The sequence below is a fragment of the Eurosta solidaginis genome, chromosome 2 (assembly GCF_040869045.1).
Source record: "Eurosta solidaginis isolate ZX-2024a chromosome 2, ASM4086904v1, whole genome shotgun sequence".
Taxonomy (NCBI): Eukaryota; Metazoa; Arthropoda; class Insecta; order Diptera; family Tephritidae; genus Eurosta; species Eurosta solidaginis.
Genome location: NC_090320.1, coordinates 147,073,035 through 147,093,600, shown reverse-complemented (window position 1 = coordinate 147,093,600; position 20,566 = coordinate 147,073,035). Strand labels below are relative to the sequence as shown.

Genomic DNA, 20,566 nt, shown 5'->3' with positions numbered 1-20,566 from the left:
AGATAGGAACCAAACGTTTTCATGACAGCACCAAACCAAAATGTGTGATTATTTTTAACTTCAAAAATTGGCGAAAATTTCCTCATAGTTGGACATGGGTTTTGCGCCGAATAAATGCTCTTGGTATGGTAGTGTTGCTGGTGATACCTCTAATATATAGTAATCTATTAACGGAGGGCATCGCGGGGAACGTATATAACTACCAGGATTTTTACCACCCAAACTCTTATAATTTGTCGATTAATCAGGATGGAAATGGCACTAGGGGCGCCAGTATGATTCGTGTCTTTAGGTTTCAAAATTTCGAGCCGCGGTTTTTGAATGAACATACTTGGTCAGTAACAGAGGACATTAACATGATCGACAGTAAGAAAAGTGATCGTAGGGAGCAGAAATCTACGTCCGAAAAACGAAAGGTGCATGGCATACACTTCAAAGCTGGCGGAAAAGATCTTTCTGTAAATTTGGAGTTCATTGTACCATTCTTGCGTGTGCCCGTAATTCGCAGTTTTGAACTTACACAAACAGTTTTTCGAAAGTTGGCAGATCTTAAGGTGAATGCCATACTGTTCGGAGGTGGCGTTGTGATTGCCGCGGCTGTGGTTGTCGCTTTAGTAAAAACGGTGAGCGCACCCACATTTTATGATTATGGCAAAAAAAGTACGCGTCCAGAAAATTTCGTGAACGATATCGATTGTATGAGCTCTTCTCCATTGGTACATGACGAAAATCGTAAAGCGGCAAAGCCCGTAACTCTGGAAAAAAGACTGTATGCGGATAATATAAATGTAACATCTTGAGCGCAGCGTGGCGTCTGCAATTATTTTCAGAGAACTACAAAATTCATACAGATAGGAAAGAAAACGCCGACTGAACGCATTATCGATGGACTCACCAACTTTAATGTGATCAAAGTGGTTTTGAATGGCACGGCGTTGGTGCATGCTATAGAATCCGGACGAGATAAGGACGCGAGTGGTTGTGAGTATTGTTTAAGCCGCCTCCAATAAGAGTGTGCGGCGAGTGGAAAGGCGCAAATTCACAAGCACTGCCATCGTCAGCAACGATCCTTTTTTCAACGAATTAGTCAAGTACTAATAGCCGGCAACCGCGGACGCGCCCCTTTGCATAGTTATATACGAATACTTTTATATACATTTTTTGCATACAAAGTTTGTGGAAAGTTATTGTTTAAACTCAAAAGTTCAAATAATAAAAAAGGTGCATTTTACAACGTTTTATGAAAAAACTAAATAAACATCTTTTATTGGTGCGTTTGAGTGTAGCGAAGAGAGACCACCATTTATTCAGGGTCCTTCGCAGCTATCCTTGGCCCACCCTTAAATTAATGTAAAACAAACAATTTTTCATTAAATCGAATATTCGTTCGTACAAAAAATAAAAAAAATACACAAATGTGCAAACAGTGGGTGTTCAAAAATATACAAAGAAACATATAAATTTAAAACAAAGGAAAACTGGGTGGAAAAAATATATATACATATATAAATTGGAAAAAAAATTTTTTCCAACAAACATAAGAAATAAAAAATATACAAACTTATGGTTTGAAGGTTTTCAAGTGACAATACAAATACAAAAATACAAAAAAAAGGAGAAAATACATACATATATAAACAATTTGAGTGCTTCAAAAAACTTAAATAATCAAAAACAAAGTTTGAAATAATTTAAAGAAAAAAAAGTTTTTGAAAATTGTGGGCGCACTCATCATAAGTGCCGTTTTGGTAAAAATTTGTCAAGTGTCACAGAATTCTCAGCATCATACCTTGCGTGGGTGCATTTATTTTTCAAAAAATTCTTGTATACTTATGTACAAGAGATACAAACATATATTAATACAAACACTTATATGCACGCAAAAATTGTTTTTGAAAAGAGAAGAAGAAATTTTTTAAAATCAAAAAATAAAAAGTTTAAAATCATCTTTACCCAGCAACAGCCAGCTAAGCAGCAACATCAACCAGGTTATCATCAACAACAAGCGACCAGGCAACAGTAGCAATATAAAGACCAACAGAATACAGGAATCGGTGAGTAGGCAGTTTTTTTATTTTTCATAAAAAACAGAAAGTACTTACATACATGTACAAATAATTTCAAGTTGCTTTTCCAATATTCATACTTCTCCACTCTGAGAACATCATGCTGATCTGATTCTCGTGCATACGTTCGCACAAACAAATATATACATGCACGTACATTTGTACTTATTCTGGCGTACAAAACTAAGTTGAGATATTTTCGTCCCTATAGAAACTTTCAAAAAAATATCCATACAAACTTCAAGTACATATTATTATTTTCTAATATATACATACCTATATATACCAGTAATTTACAAATACACGTTTATTTCCACACGTACATTTACACGTATATATAATTGAAAAGTGTTTGTGATTTTTTTTTATTTTATATTTTTTGTTTTTACAAAACATTATACATACTATTAAATTCCGAATTTCGCGGATTTAAATCATTTAAGGAACGTCCCGTTGTCCGTGCTTGACTCTATTATTAAAAAAAAACAAACACAAACACCGCCACCAATTTAAATTCCCTTTTTTAAATTTCTGTGGCACCAAGAGTTTTCCATGTTCGAATTTTGCGAACGTTCTCTGAGGGGACAAATATTTTATTCGGTTTTTTTTTGGTGAAAACCCAAAAGTTTGCATAAAATACCTCTCAGTCCCCCAAAAACGTCCGAAACCGGGACAAAACCAAAAGGTGGCCCAAAGGAAGAAACGGCCAAGGAAAGGTCAACATCCCCCGCCGGAAATCCAAATCAGTTGACCCATCCTCGCAAAAGTTCATCGCGGAAAGTGACAATCTAATGAGATACTGTGCAAAATTCAACGAAGCACCGATTCAAGATCACACTGTATCGTATCTCATGATAAAGGACAAATCATTAGATGATTATTGGGCACGACTTCAATCGGTATACGATCTGGTATTTTCGAAACCAGACGAAAGTTTCCCTGCAGACTTTAAAAGTTCAGTACAAGGCAAACAATGCGCCTGCCTTAATACGTATGAAGTGACAAAAGCAAAGATTGCCGATCAACTTTCGTTGATCAAAATGATGGCAACGCCGAATCCACCACCCCGCGTGGAACAACCCCCGGCTGAGGCAAATATTTACCTCAAAGTCCCAGCATGCGACACGGAGACCTTTTATGGTGGCTATGAAGAATGGCCCGCTTTTCGTGACATGTTCACAGCGGTGTACATTAACCACCCAAGGTTCTCCCGTGCTCAGAAATTGTACCATCTCCGGTACAAAACGCAAGGCAAAGCCGGCTCCATCGTCAAACAATATGCGTTGAGCGATGATAGCTTTGACCTTGCCTAGGAAGCTTTACGGTCACGATACGATAACAAGCGTATCTCGGTTGACAACCAGATAAAATCCTTACTGACTCTTGCCACTATTCCATCCGAAAACAGTGAGCAACTTCAGAAATTGCAAAATACAATCAACAACTGCCTATCCGTACTTCACTCCCAAGGAGTTATGACAGACAGTTGGGATCCGATTCTGGTGTACATTTGTTCACCAAAGCTCCCAGAAACAACCCTGTCACTTTGGGAACAATCTCTCTCTTCTCGAAGAGATCTACCCTTATGGTCACAAATGAACGACTTTCTCACCTCGAGATATGAAGTCGTTGAAAGGGTCAATAGGCTTCAACCAAGCAAACAAAAACGAGTCGCTCATCAAAATTCTGCGCAAAACAAGTCCTTCAACAGGACGCAAACCCTTGTGGCAGAATCTAAAAAGGAAACTTGCCAATGTTGCAACTCCCCGCACCTTGTTAGATTCTGTCCACGTTTCAAACGAATGTCTGTGCAAAACCGGACACAATTCGTAAAACAAGCTAAGCTGTGTACAAACTGCCTTAGCAGCACTCATATCATCAATGAGTGCACGAGCAAGTGGTCATGTTCGACATGTCATCAACGGCATCACACTCTGTTGCATGCGAGCCCACAAGCTCAACGTTCACCCCGCGAACGAATGCATCAAACGTGCAGCACATAACTGCTGAGTCAACATCTCCCGTTCGACAAACGCAGAATAGCTCCGATTCTAGCGAGCTACCGTGTTGTTCAAAACACGCACCGGTTCAATCATTGCATGCAGCCAATGATAACCAAATTCTCCTTCCTACTGCTATGGTCGCAGTCGAACACGAAGGGGAATTATTTCTACTGAGAGCCCTTATTGATCAGGGCTCGGAAAGAACTTTCATTTCCTCGAAAGTTCAAAAACGGTTGAAACTTCCATTCGAACATTCAAAGTTCGAAATCTATGGCATGGGTTGACAAGTCGTACAAACGTCCTCCAAGCTTTGTCCTTTGGCACTGGTTGCATCCAAGGCCATGAAAAGGATAAAGGCTCATGCCATTGTGTTGCCGCAACTGACAAAAAAACTGCCAACATCCACCATTAGTCGCAAAATCTGGCAGCAGTTCAAACTCCTTGAGCTCGCTGATCCCAGTTGCCACAAACCGGGTCAGACTGACATGGTCATTGGCAGCGGCATACGTCCACAAATTCTGCTGGAAGGTATAAAAAAGGTCTGCGGTAGCATACTTGCGCAACAAACCATTTTTGGTTGGATCCTCAGTGGTCCAATAACTGAAAATGTTATGTCATTCTCGACGCAAGTCCAAGCGTCAAACGAGACACTCAGTTCTCAACTGAGAAAATTTTGGGAAGAGGAGGAAATTGCACAACCTCCACAGATATCCCCCGACGATCAAGCGTGTGAGCAGATATACGTAACAACCACGACCCGTGCACCAAAGGGTCGATACATTGTGCGACTTCCATTCAAGGAAGAGTTTCCTGAAAAACTCTCCCTCGGCAAATCCCGCCCGACTGCTCTGCAGCAGTTTTTCAGCATGGAGCGATCGCTTCAGAAAAAGGGGAGTTAGGTACAATGTACAACAATGTGTTGCAAGAATATCTCGACCTTGATCACATGGAATCTACCGACCCATGCGAAATAACTTCGAATGGCAAGGTCTTCTCATTTTACTTACCACATCATGCGGTAGTCAAACCAGATAAGGTCACCACCAAAGTTGGTGTGGTTTTCAACGCCTCCAAAAAATCTGGGTCAGGCAAATCCCTGAATGCCGTTTTATACACTGGTCCAACTCTCCAACCAGATCTCATGCTACTAATTCTACAGTGGTGCATGCATAAGTATGTGTTCAATGGAGACATTGAAAAAATGTACCGTCAGATCCTTATACACGAGGACGACAAACTCCAATGTTAGCGATTTCAATCTAAAAACGGTTACATTCGGCGTCAATTGTGCACCATATCTCGCTATTCGTACGTTACATCAACTATCCGATGACACGAAAGAGACATTCCCGTTGGCTGCAACAATTCTCAAGACGCAGACGTATGTCGACGACATCCTATCAGGAAGTAACACCATCGATAACGCCACTGAATCACTCGTTCAAGTGATTAGAGCCCTAAAATCAGCTGGTTTCATACTAAAGAAATTAACGGCTAATCATCCGGCCATATTAGAACAGTTTCCGAAGGAGGATCTTCTAGACTCCAACTTCTTAAAATCTGAGAGCACTTCCAACACCAAAACTCTTGGCATTCGATGGAACGCGCTCACGGACAAATTTTCATACACCATTCTGCCGGAACACACCCAAAATGCGGTCACAAAGCGACAAATTTTATCCTCTGTTGCAAAACTTTTTGACCCGGCAGGATGGCTGTCGCCAGTTATGATCCAGGCCAAGATGCTTCTCCAAGAAATCTGGCTGGATGGCAGCGATTGGGATGAAAGCGCCAAGCCCGCAACATTATCAAAATGGCAACATTTCGCAGAAAATCTGCCAGCCATTTGCCACATCGAAATCCCTCGATGGGTTAATGTCGTTCCAGGGCAAGACACCCAAATCCACGGGTTCTGTGATGCCTCGGAAAAAGCATATTGCGCAGCGATTTACATCCGCACACATGTGGGCAACCAAATAAAATCTTCAAGTTTGGTTGCGAAAGGCAAAGTTGCCCCATAAAAACCGTAAGCTTACCCCGCTTAGAGCTATGTGGTGCAGTCCTACTCGCCAAACTGGCTTCAACTGTTCGAAAACAGCTCGACTTACAAGCATGCAACACATTCTTATGGTCAGATTCTGAGATTGTACTAGCCTGGCTAGAGAAATCTCCATCGACCTGGAAGACTTATGTGGCCAACCGTACCTCTCAAATTCGAGAATATCTTCCCAGCGGCACCTGGCGCCATGTATCTAGCCAAGACAACCCTGCTGATCTTGGCACACGTGGTTGCAAGCCGCATGATTTGATAGGCTCTTCCCTTTGGTGGCACGGACCACAATGGCTGTCTTGCCACATTTCGGCATGGCCAAAGCGGAAAGCAGGCAGCGCTTCTCCACCCGAGAAACGCAAGGTCGAAGCATATCACGCACTCGAGGAAGAGGACGACATTCTTCAACGTTTCTCCTCATACTCTCGAACTCTCCGTGTGATTGCATACGTGTTCCGCTTTGCGAACAATGCCTGCAAGAAATCCAAATCGGTGGCAACAACACATAATCCCCATCTGACGTTCAAAGAGTTGCAACATGTGAAAACGCGGCTTGTGGCAATGGCACAATCTCGCCATTTCGGGACGGAAAAGAGCGCCTTACAAAACAATATGCCAATAAGCAAAAAGAGTTCCCTTCTGGCTCTTGACCCATTTCTGGATGGATACGGGCTCCTACGTATCGGTGGAAGATTGGAACATTCCACAATGCAATACAACGACAAGCATCCAGTAATCCTTCCTCCGGATTCAAGGCTCTGCCAGTTGTATCTGGAGTTTTTACACCGCCTGCTTCTTCATGCAGAAACGCGGTTTATGCTCCAAATGGTGAGGCAAGGGTACTACATACCAAAACTAAAGCCTCTCATTAAAAAATGCATTTTTCAATGCAAATCTTGCAGGCTTTTCAAACAGAAAACGCGCACGCAAGTAATGGCAGCTCTACCACCTGAGCGCTGCAATTTCTCACTCCCCTGTTCCACAACAGGAGTAGACTTTGCAGGTCCATTCCAAATAAAAGCATCGGTTCTGAGGTCGACCACTATCATAAAAGGCTACGTGGCTGTATTCATCTGTTTTTCCACAAAGGCAGTACACCTTGAGCTATGCTCGGACCTTACCACCGAAGCCTTTCGCGCAGAATTCGCCCGATTCGTTGGCAGACGAGGTTATACCTCAAAAATGATGAGCGACAATGGTAAAACGTTCATTGGCGCTCAGCGTGCACTCGAACGCGACTTCGTTAAATTTCTTAACGAATGCTTCGCGGACATTGTGCAGAAATATGCCCCCAGGGAATAAATTGGCAGTATATTCCACCCAGTGCCCCTCATATGGGCGTCTTGTGGGAATCCGCAGTAAAAAGTTGCCACAGTTGCCACAAACCGGGTCAGACTGACATGGTCATTGGCAGCGGCATACGTCCACAAATTCTGCTGGAAGGTATAAAAAAGGTCTGCGGTAGCATACTTGCGCAACAAACCATTTTTGGTTGGATCCTCAGTGGTCCAATAACTGAAAATGTTATGTCATTCTCGACGCAAGTCCAAGCGTCAAACGAGACACTCAGTTCTCAACTGAGAAAATTTTGGGAAGAGGAGGAAATTGCACAACCTCCACAGATATCCCCCGACGATCAAGCGTGTGAGCAGATATACGTAACAACCACGACCCGTGCACCAAAGGGTCGATACATTGTGCGACTTCCATTCAAGGAAGAGTTTCCTGAAAAACTCTCCCTCGGCAAATCCCGCCCGACTGCTCTGCAGCAGTTTTTCAGCATGGAGCGATCGCTTCAGAAAAAGGGGAGTTAGGTACAATGTACAACAATGTGTTGCAAGAATATCTCGACCTTGATCACATGGAATCTACCGACCCATGCGAAATAACTTCGAATGGCAAGGTCTTCTCATTTTACTTACCACATCATGCGGTAGTCAAACCAGATAAGGTCACCACCAAAGTTGGTGTGGTTTTCAACGCCTCCAAAAAATCTGGGTCAGGCAAATCCCTGAATGCCGTTTTATACACTGGTCCAACTCTCCAACCAGATCTCATGCTACTAATTCTACAGTGGTGCATGCATAAGTATGTGTTCAATGGAGACATTGAAAAAATGTACCGTCAGATCCTTATACACGAGGACGACAAACTCCAATGTTAGCGATTTCAATCTAAAAACGGTTACATTCGGCGTCAATTGTGCACCATATCTCGCTATTCGTACGTTACATCAACTATCCGATGACACGAAAGAGACATTCCCGTTGGCTGCAACAATTCTCAAGACGCAGACGTATGTCGACGACATCCTATCAGGAAGTAACACCATCGATAACGCCACTGAATCACTCGTTCAAGTGATTAGAGCCCTAAAATCAGCTGGTTTCATACTAAAGAAATTAACGGCTAATCATCCGGCCATATTAGAACAGTTTCCGAAGGAGGATCTTCTAGACTCCAACTTCTTAAAATCTGAGAGCACTTCCAACACCAAAACTCTTGGCATTCGATGGAACGCGCTCACGGACAAATTTTCATACACCATTCTGCCGGAACACACCCAAAATGCGGTCACAAAGCGACAAATTTTATCCTCTGTTGCAAAACTTTTTGACCCGGCAGGATGGCTGTCGCCAGTTATGATCCAGGCCAAGATGCTTCTCCAAGAAATCTGGCTGGATGGCAGCGATTGGGATGAAAGCGCCAAGCCCGCAACATTATCAAAATGGCAACATTTCGCAGAAAATCTGCCAGCCATTTGCCACATCGAAATCCCTCGATGGGTTAATGTCGTTCCAGGGCAAGACACCCAAATCCACGGGTTCTGTGATGCCTCGGAAAAAGCATATTGCGCAGCGATTTACATCCGCACACATGTGGGCAACCAAATAAAATCTTCAAGTTTGGTTGCGAAAGGCAAAGTTGCCCCATAAAAACCGTAAGCTTACCCCGCTTAGAGCTATGTGGTGCAGTCCTACTCGCCAAACTGGCTTCAACTGTTCGAAAACAGCTCGACTTACAAGCATGCAACACATTCTTATGGTCAGATTCTGAGATTGTACTAGCCTGGCTAGAGAAATCTCCATCGACCTGGAAGACTTATGTGGCCAACCGTACCTCTCAAATTCGAGAATATCTTCCCAGCGGCACCTGGCGCCATGTATCTAGCCAAGACAACCCTGCTGATCTTGGCACACGTGGTTGCAAGCCGCATGATTTGATAGGCTCTTCCCTTTGGTGGCACGGACCACAATGGCTGTCTTGCCACATTTCGGCATGGCCAAAGCGGAAAGCAGGCAGCGCTTCTCCACCCGAGAAACGCAAGGTCGAAGCATATCACGCACTCGAGGAAGAGGACGACATTCTTCAACGTTTCTCCTCATACTCTCGAACTCTCCGTGTGATTGCATACGTGTTCCGCTTTGCGAACAATGCCTGCAAGAAATCCAAATCGGTGGCAACAACACATAATCCCCATCTGACGTTCAAAGAGTTGCAACATGTGAAAACGCGGCTTGTGGCAATGGCACAATCTCGCCATTTCGGGACGGAAAAGAGCGCCTTACAAAACAATATGCCAATAAGCAAAAAGAGTTCCCTTCTGGCTCTTGACCCATTTCTGGATGGATACGGGCTCCTACGTATCGGTGGAAGATTGGAACATTCCACAATGCAATACAACGACAAGCATCCAGTAATCCTTCCTCCGGATTCAAGGCTCTGCCAGTTGTATCTGGAGTTTTTACACCGCCTGCTTCTTCATGCAGAAACGCGGTTTATGCTCCAAATGGTGAGGCAAGGGTACTACATACCAAAACTAAAGCCTCTCATTAAAAAATGCATTTTTCAATGCAAATCTTGCAGGCTTTTCAAACAGAAAACGCGCACGCAAGTAATGGCAGCTCTACCACCTGAGCGCTGCAATTTCTCACTCCCCTGTTCCACAACAGGAGTAGACTTTGCAGGTCCATTCCAAATAAAAGCATCGGTTCTGAGGTCGACCACTATCATAAAAGGCTACGTGGCTGTATTCATCTGTTTTTCCACAAAGGCAGTACACCTTGAGCTATGCTCGGACCTTACCACCGAAGCCTTTCGCGCAGAATTCGCCCGATTCGTTGGCAGACGAGGTTATACCTCAAAAATGATGAGCGACAATGGTAAAACGTTCATTGGCGCTCAGCGTGCACTCGAACGCGACTTCGTTAAATTTCTTAACGAATGCTTCGCGGACATTGTGCAGAAATATGCCCCCAGGGAATAAATTGGCAGTATATTCCACCCAGTGCCCCTCATATGGGCGTCTTGTGGGAATCCGCAGTAAAAAGTTTTAAAACCCACTTCAAAAAAACCGCTGCATCCCACAAGTTTACTTTCGAAGAATTCACGACGCTGTTGGTGCGTATTGAAGCAGTTCTCAATTCGAGGCCTCTGACCTCACTATCCCAGGACCCAGCTGACTTCACAGCGCTCACTCCTGGTCACTTCCTTCGAGGTGCACCGCTATTAGCCATTCCTGATCCAAACGCGGAAGACCTCTCCTAGATAAATCGATGGGAAAAACTTAAATCGCTTCATCACCAATTCAGTCGGCGCTGGAAAGAGGATTATCTAAAGGACCTTCAGAAGCGCTATAAATGGTAAACGCCACAGCGAAATACTCAACCAGGCGACCTCGTCGCAGTTAAAGAAGATTCGCTCCCACCCACCGAGTGGCGTCTGGGACGAATCGAGAACGTTCGCCTCGGACCTGACAACCATGTACGGGTTGTAGAGGTTCGCACCCAAAATGGGCTTGTCATGCGCCCCTTAGTTAAACTGTGCTTCCTTCCAGTGGAGCACTCTTCGAGCACAGCGCTCTAAACTGATATAAGTTTCCCCTGTATAATTAAATTTCCGTTTATCATCCGCTGTATCCAACTACTTCTCGTTTCTTTGTCTGCTCTTATACTTCCAGGACGACATCCATCTGGCTCTCACGGCAGAGACCGACAACTGCCTTCAGTGTCGGCTCTGCCTCCACTACCACGCGCAGCGGACCGATCGAAGAAACCAGCGGCAACCCCTAAACCGGAACATATGGCCAAGCGCACGATCACGCGCACCCCACGAGGCCTGCCAACGACGTAATATAGCCAGTCGCGCCTCAAATATCACCATCCGCGCCTTGCAGGAACTGCAGAAGGTCCTTACAAGCACCTCCCTGCAGGGCGGGCAGGATGTTTAAGCTGCCTCCAATAAGATCCAGACGGCGGCGAAATTCTTATGCGCAGCCGTGCGCGGCGAGTGGAAAGGCGCAAATTCACAAGCACTTCCATCGTCAGCAAAGATCCTTTTTTCAACGAATTAGTCTTGCACTATCAATCGGCAACCGCGGACGCGTCTTCTGATATATACGTTTATTTTGAGTTTACCTCTTGTATATAATTTTAAAAGTTAATATCGCGAAGTTGTGAAGAGCGAATATCTAATTTCAATATTTATGAAAACTAAAAGGATAACCTTAATTATTAAATAATATTAAAGAAATTTATAACGTTTTAAGAAAAACCCTAAATCTTTTATTTAGTGAAGAGTGTAGCGAAGAGAGGCCAATTGTTCAAGGATATTTATAGAAGCTGTAACTGGAATAGATTCTCTTTTTTTGTAATGTTGTACTCAAAGTGGTGGAGCAAAGCTTTTCCAAGACCGTCGAACAATTGACTATCGTAACATAGAGGATAGCCGAATTAGTCGAACTGACGGCGGTCATTCATGATGAGCTTTTATATCATAAAACCGGAAACGGAGATTATTGAAGTCACATTATTTAATTAATAATTAATAGATTTATTTGTGAAGGTAAATGGTAAATGTTTATAAAGGAGAATGGTTTGTAAAACGGCGGAAGGGGAATTTTCTTCACAATATAGAAACCTTTGTCTCTACGCGATGAGAAAAAAACTATAATGTACTCAAAAAGATAAAATGAAACGCTTCTTGTAGCTAACTCAGAAGAAAGCAAGGAATTGCTTTCTAGTATTTTAGTGGCGAAGGGGAATTTTTTTATTGGGAACATTGCTGTATATATGGTTGTTGTTTTTGCTGATTCAATGGTATTCTTGTCCAAAGAGTAAACACATGACTCCAAAGGTAATTTTAATGTATAATCATTTTCCATTCAGTTTTCCGAGTCTTTTCTTATTATCTTTGTTGACTGAATCGTCAGTATTCTACTTGTTAAAATTTTACTTCTCATTGAAGATCTTATTTTGCACGATATATGAAGAATAAATACACATAATCGTATCCGAAGATCATTCATAAATTTCAACCAAAACAATTGAAATATGTTCACGAATATGATCTGAAAATGACTGTGAAAAGCAGTCAAATATTATTCCAAAACGATTAAAGTTCACCTTTACAGTGATATTACTTATGACTAAAGCGTATCGAAATATGAATCATAAATGATTATTCGAGAATAGTGACATTTAAGGTACATTTTCCTCCCGGCGATACATTAATTTTTTAATCGAAAATACTTTAAAATTTGGACGTTTAGTTCATATGGGATATGCTATTTGGGGGATGTAATTGCTAATTTAATTGCATATTCTGTGGCAGATAAAGAATCTGCGTTAGGGTATGTTGGCCCCGTTCAGAGGAACGAGAGCAGGGTTCTCGGTGTTGGCCTCCTTTGGGGCGAACGAGAGGTGGGTTATTTGGGATAGGGGAATATGGACATTAAGAATATTAAAGTTCGTTTTCCTTGTCGTTGGGCGGAAGTAGTACCAGTTTCGCGATTGGTCTGGTAATTTGTCCCTTAATTGTATTGACGTCAACAACACGTACACGGTTATCAGAACCTGGATGTGTGTTAACGATTCTCCCCATTCTCCACTCGTTTGGTTGTAGGTTATCCTCTTTTATGACGACTAGGTCCCCGGGTTTTAAGTTGGACTGTGGATGTTTCCACTTGAATCGTTTTTGGATTTCCATGAGATATTCCGATTTCCATCTCTTGCAGAATGTTTGATAAAGGGCTTTCATCTTTTGCCATCGGTTTACGATTGAGGCAGGATTTTCACTACAATCGAATTCAGGTGGGGCTAAAAGATGTCCACCCACGAGAAAGTGGCCTGGAGTAAGCGGCTCCAGGCCGAGGGGTCATTGGATGAGGGACTGAGATGCCTGGAGTTGAGGCAGGCCTCAATTCGACATAAGAGGGTCGTAACCTCTTCAAGAGTATATTTATGATCGGCCGCGATCTTTTTAAAATGGGTCTTAAAAATGTTTACCACCACTTCCCACAAACCTCCCATGTGAGGAGCGCTTGGCGGTATAAAATGCCATTCTAAAAGGAGATGGCTATATGTATTCAATGTGTCGTCCCTTGCTTCACGCAGAAATGCCTTAAACTCGGATCGTAAAGATCGCGAAGCTCCGAACAAATTAGGTCCGTTGTCGGAATAAACGTTTTTCGGACAGCCTCGTCTGGATACAAATCTGGCGAAGGCAGCTAGGAAGGACCCGGTACTAAGGTCGTTTGTCGCTTCTAGATGGATGGCTTTCGTCGAAAAGCAGACGAACAGACAGACATATCCTTTTGAAATTCGACATCCCCTCCCTCGGTAGGACTTTATATCGAAAGGTCACGCGAAATCTACGCCAGTGTTGGTGAAGGCCGGTGGTGGGCTCTTTTGAAAGGATTCCCATAAGTTGCATTTGTGTCCGCTTCCTGTAAATAGTAGAGACCTTTCCGTTGTGGATAACAGACCTTATCATGATTTTAATGCGTGGGATCCAGTACTGAGTGCGGATATGACGTAGCATCATCTGGTTCCCTCCATGCAGGGTGGCCTTATGGGAGGATTGAACTATAAGTCTGGATAGGGAGCGTTTCATTATTCTGTATTACAAAATTCTGGGTGACGAAATTCTGTAAATTGCGAAAAAAATCTGCTTAAACAAAATTCTGCTTTTTTAAAATTCTGCTTTTTAATATTCTGCTTTCTAAAATTCTGCTTTTTCAAAATTCTGCATGTTTAATTCTGGAAGTCAAAATTCCGGAATCATGGCATGGCGTAGCCGGTGTTGGATCGGGTAAGGGTTATTTTTTTAAAGAGCGGCCGAAGGCCGCCTACGCAGAAGGACATCACCGTGGCGGTAGCCACGGTTATACCACACACCCGGACTTGGCATGGCGTAGCACAGGGTTATTTTTTATAAGCGCGGCCGAAGTCCGCCTTTGCAGAAAGGTGTTCTACGCAGAATTACTGTGCATGGCGCACTTTTTAAAAATAATTACATGACCTCTTTAACATTGTTAACATTATATTTTAATACAGAATTTTGTAATACAGAATTTTGTAATACAGAATTTTGAAAGCAGAATTTTAGAAAACAGAATTTTGTTTTTAGAACTTTTGTACATACAGAATTTCGACACCAACCCGTCTGGATAACCTGCAAGTGTAATGGGATGACTTTCGTTATGGGACATGTCTTTGGATGCCCCAGTCCGGATCCAGGGGTAGAATCTCACTCTTAATGTTTATTAGTTTTCCTGACTTCAGATTTGCGTACTCTTCTTAATAGTGTTGCCTTTGGCATATTTTTATCAATCTTTGTGTTGTTTTTTCTATTTCGTCAGGGGCTTTCGAATGATATTCCCTTTTAAAAGAGGCTTTAGTTTTTGGGTGCGTTTTTTGGAAAAACCGAAGAATATAAGATATAACCCGCAAAGTCCTTGATAAATCGGAAAACCTATCCAGAATATTAAAGTTATTTTTGACTGATGTTGTATGAACTTTCACCCTCTTTTCCAAAATATTCGTATTGTAATCCATCTCTTGAGTTGGCCAAATTCCTTGTCTTCTTGTAACCAAGAAGGCCCCTGCCACCACAAAGAATTGTGGACTAGATCCGGAGCGGAAGTCCTCTGCTCGCCAAATCTGCCGGATTTGACGCTGAGTCTACGTGTCGCCATACTTTACTTCCCACTTTATCCACAATTTTTGTTATTCGGTGTGTCGCGAAGGTTGATCACGAACATGGTGGCTTTCGGATACAAGCCAGCACGATAGTCGAATCTGTCCCGAGGGTGACCTTAATATTAGAAAGTTGCATATTTTCAATGGTCGACTCTATAATTTCGGCAAGTAGGACTGCGCCGCAGAGTTCTAGTCGTGGTAATGATATAGTTTTGACCGGAGCTACTCTTGTCTTTGCAATTAACAAATTGGTGAATTCTCGATCCTTTGTCTGAAACCTCAGGAAAACAGTGGCGTCGTATGCTTTTTCCAAAGCATCACTGAATCCATGTATTTCGACGCTGTCCCTTGGAGTAAAATGATCCCATCGCGGTATGCGGATCTCGTTGGTTTTTTCTTGCATAAATGCTGTCCAACCGTCTAGAGTAGTTTGTGATACTTCTTCGTCCCAACCTGTGCCTTCCAACCAAATATTTTGCATTATAATCTTGGCTACAATTATCACTGGTGCCAGCCAGCCAAGAGGGGCGAAAGCTTTGCAATCGCAGAAAGTATAGCCCTTTTTGTGATGGCGTTGCTGTTTTTAAAGGGTTTAGCGGTAAAATAGAAAAAGTCGGAATGCGCGTTCCACTTAATACCTAGAGCTTTAACCATACTAGTATCTTCAAACTCTAGAAAGTCCTCTGTTAATAAATGTTGCTTCGGTATACCCTGCAGAATTTTCTTACAGTTGGACGTCTACTTCCGTAATGGAAAACCTGCCGATTGTAGTGCTTCTTCTATTTCATCCCTGGCCTGAGGCGCAGTTTCGATGATGTGCCCCCCTGCGAGTACGTCATCAACGTACATGCAGTTTCGGAGAATATCCGCAGCCTTTGGATGTGAGGTTTCCACGTCATCAGCTAGTTGGTGTAGTGTCCTAATCGCAAGGTAGGGAGCGCAATTCACTCCAAATGTTACTGTTTTCATTTTATAAAGGTTGATTGGATCCTTGGGGCAGTTGCGAAATACGATTCGCTGAAATTTTGTTTGATTTTCATTAACCCATATTTGGCGGTACATTTTTTCTATGTCGCTGTTAAATACGTATTTGAACAGCCGCCAACGTAGTATAAGGATTGTTAGGTCAGATTAGAGTATTGGACCTGGGAATAGGGCATCATTTAAACTTTTTCCGTTGGTGGTAGGACATGATGCATTAAATACGACTCTGACTTTTGTCGTTATACTTCCCTCCTTTATAACAGCATGGTGAGGTAGGAAGTAACAGTCGGTTGAGTCTGGCGGGATATTATTGAAATTGTTTCATATGCCCTAAGGTTTCATATTCAGACACAACTCTATTGTATTCTGTTTGTAGGTCGGGATTTTTAGCTAATCGTGTCCATTGCGATAAAATTGAGAACACGCACTTTTTAGAGAGGCACCTAAGCTACATTCTTTCCTAAAGGGTAAGGAGACTACGTATTTGCCATTTTTGTTCCGATCTGTTGTGGATTTGTATAGCTCCTCGCAGTAAGTGTCATGGTTATTGATGCTCCTCTTCTTTGGAATTTCCTCTGCCTCCCAAAAAGCCGCCAGTTGTTTGTCTAAAGTGACCTCGTTGAAATATGAAACTAGGGTTTATTTGTATCAACAGCATCGGTACGGCCCATCATAATCCAGCCGAACACCGTTTCCTGTGCTATTAATGTGTTTAGCACATCTTTTATAATACCGCCTAGCATAATTTGGGGGTAATGTCTCCGCCCAGAATTAGATCGACTGGCACATTGACAAAGAATCTTTTGTCAGCCAGTACTAAGTCAGGGAATCCTTGCCTAGTCATTGCGTTTATTTGGCAAGTTGGGAGGTTCCCTGTGTGAGCGACGGCAACTTTGCCAATACCACACCAACTGGCAGCGCTACCACAACTGTCAAACAGCTGGATACATAAACGAGAGAAGAAGAAGAGAGTTAATATTTGGATAACGAACGTGTCATACACCACGCCTTCAATATATTTCTTTTATTTTATTAAATTTATATCTATATTCATGTAAATTACAAAACTTTAATCAATAAAACTAATTTTGGATATCGCACAAACAATTGTATGCCTACAGTTTCAGAGTGGGATCAGAATCCACTTGCTTCGAATTAGAGTCGTGCATGAATGCATTCACACGTGAATGTACAATGAGACATACTGATACTGTCTCAGTATCCATTGTACTACACGCCAATGAGTTTGTATTGTTTGAGTGATCGTATGCAAAGAGAAGTTGTATGTACCCGCATTTTTTCTGCGTTGTACATCCGCGCATTCATATCATTTCCAAAGTAATTCATACATACACATGTCTCATCGAGAAGTACAATGAGATAAACGTTGTACAAGTTCCCTACAAAAATCGTTGGATCATGTGGTCCACTGGAGTACTTACCATTATACTCCACTGTAATGCAGCAATGGACCAACTATGTTTCTACACGAGCACATTGTAAGCCGATCATTGCTCGTTTTTAACGATTGTAATCACTACACGATGTTTATTGGACTGTGGGTACTCCATGGATTACTCTGATGTAATGCGGAGCTGGAGTATATGGTCCAGTCCTAGGACATCGCAATGTTAATTGGACCATATTTTTTGTATGAATTGTGGTTAATTTTGGAGTACTCGGTTGGTCCATAGCGAGTACTCCATACATGCATGCATGGGGTACTCGCGATTTTTGCAGGGTTGTACCAATGAATATACTATGAGTACTAAGTACCTACTGTTTTCGTTCTAAAATGATGTGTGCATTTATGAAAAGTTAAATGTTTGCGTTGAAACTATGAAAAACGTAACAAAAAATATGGATATTTTTAAGTGGCGAATGCAAAATTTTTTTAATAAGAAATAAAAATACTAAATATCTTTTCTTAAGAGCTAATAAACGTTTACAAATCAGCCATTCTGGAGAAATTTGCAATCCCGCCTTTCATACAAAAATTTCAAAAATTAACAAAACCTCAAAATATATATTGCGCCGTTATCTCTAATCCTAAACACCATACATACACTTGTATGATGATAGACACTTGCCTGCCTGAAGGCCATCGATTATGGCCTTAAAAATGGGTTAGGATATATTTATGTATATACATATTGCATTGTAGAAAAATATCATTATATATTTCTTTAATTATTTATATAATTAAACGAACTTCAGTATACATAGAATACATGTACATACGCTTTGAAATAAAGCGCGGAATAGAACTATATAAATAGAGAAATTAACTGAAGAACGATCATACCAAAGGAATAACTACATTGGAATATCACCAACTAAACCACAATACATTTTCTGAAGCCTTTTAATATTTAGTGCACAAATATATACATATATCATGGACCAATTAACATCAGCCAATTCACCTATGTCCGTAAAAAATCGCCAGTTTGCCGAAATAAAAGAAAAAATTGTCAAGCGAGACTACAAAATCATTGTAACTGCCGAAAAAAGCAAGCTTTGGAATATTTTCGGCAAAGTAGATATTGGCGGCAGCTTTTTGGACAAAGTAGTAGCTTGCAAAAACTGCAGTAGCGTTTTAACCTTTACAAAGAGCACATCGAATTAAGTCAAACACAAGTGTTACAAAACTTTTACAGATCGAGTTGACAATAGGCCCCGAATAGATGTTGATGACGAAACAAGAAAGGACGTTGTCCGATCTGTTACAGGATGGGTTGTAAATAATTGCCGATCGTTTCAAATTGTCGAGGATGAAGGCCTGCAGGAATACACAGAGCTAATGTTGTCAATAGGAGCCAAGTATGGTCCAAATGTAGACGTCGAAAAATTGCTAACACACCCTACCACTGTATCCAGAAACATAGACAAGCTCTAAAATTGCCTATGATGAAATGAGAACAGAACTAAAGGAATTAAGTGGCGGATTTCTTGGACTCACTTCGGATATATGGACAAACATTGTTTCAAAGAATTCCTACTTATCTAACGGTGCACTTTATCACAAATGAAAAATTAGTCACAAAATTGCTTGCTTTTAAGTCCATGGACTCTGAGCCCAGTACCAGTAAGAATTGCCCATTTCAATAACCTGCTGAATACACTGATTGTTTTTTGACGAACTTTTTCACAATAGATCAAAGAATTCTGCAAAAAGTGACGGAAGCTCTGGACGAATTTGATTGCTCCTTGGATAAAGCCATTATTGTTACGGATAGAGGAACTAACATGAAAGCCGCTTTCCAACATCATAACCACATATTTTGTATTACCCATTTATTGCACAACATCGTGGAAAAATCTCTTAACGAGTCAGCCGATATTAGCGAAATGAAAGAAAAATGTTCGCATGTCGTCAGGTATTTCAAGAAATCTGGAGCCAATGCACATTTGGCAACAACCCTTAAAAGTATTTCTCCGACAAGATGGAACACAGTTTACTACATGCTACAGTCTCTCAAAAATAACTGGGTTGACGTTGGAAATATTTTGGAGGAAAATCGTCAACTGGGCCGTATTAGTGGAATAAGCTTAAATACCTTAACAGATACCCTTAAAGTGCTGGTTAAATTTGAGGAAACATCAAAAGAGCTGGAAGGCGACAGCTATCCAACCTTACATTTATTAATAGTACATGTTTACTACTTAATGCGGCATTGTGAATCAACAAGCGATGAGTCAGAAGGCATACAAGATTTGAAGCTACGGCTGCGCACATTGCTTAAGGACACTGTACTTAGTAATTTAACAATGATTCATAAAATAGCTCTATTTCTGTTCCCACCGACTAACAATCTCTCCCAGTTTACTGCTGTTGAGAAAAATGGAGTCAAAGAACATTGTAAAACTTTGCTCGGAAGGCTAATAAATGAAGACAGTTTGATAAACAATGAAAACTGTCAACAGAATTCTCTTTCAAACAAAAAAGAATGCCTATTTTCCGGATTTCTCCAGCCTCAACACATTCCTAGTAGCATTGACCGAGTACAACAAGAATTGATGCTATATGAAAATATTTCTGAGGTCATGCACAACGATTTTGACGTTCTAAAGTGGTGGAAGTTTAATAAACTTAAATATCACCTGTTATTCCAGCTAAGCCGAAAAATATTTTCTACTCCTGCTAGTAGTGCCCCTTCAGAAAGAGTTGTCAAGCATTCGTGAGAGGTATACTAGATTCCGACACGAAACGAGCAGCGTACTCAACACCGAAAGGAACGTTTGCTGAAACAGTATCTTTTTCATTGACGCAAGAGACAGCAGCTCTTCTGAGCAAGCCAGCACACAAAGTTCATCAGATTGAAATTGAAAAGTCCAACTCCTTGGAGGCAACCATAAAAGATGTAATACAAGAGACCTTATCTAAGTTTAACCGGCGCAGCAGTGCGGATATCAAGTGCTATAACTGCGGGATGACTGGCCATATTGCCCGATATTGTAGTACAACACGAGGCCAATCCA

The 20,566-nt window shown here is 41.8% G+C and overlaps 1 long non-coding RNA gene across 1 annotated transcript in view; it reads left to right on the top strand.

Annotated features, from left to right (window-relative positions):
* The first annotated feature begins 819 nt into the window (after positions 1–819).
* The window catches only part of LOC137240275 (uncharacterized), a 162,867-nt gene continuing 143,120 nt past the window's right edge, over positions 820–20,566 (top strand). The window contains exon 1 of the long non-coding RNA XR_010949673.1: positions 820–2,054. This is a non-coding gene — a long non-coding RNA (uncharacterized lncRNA). The remainder of the gene's footprint in view (positions 2,055–20,566) is intronic.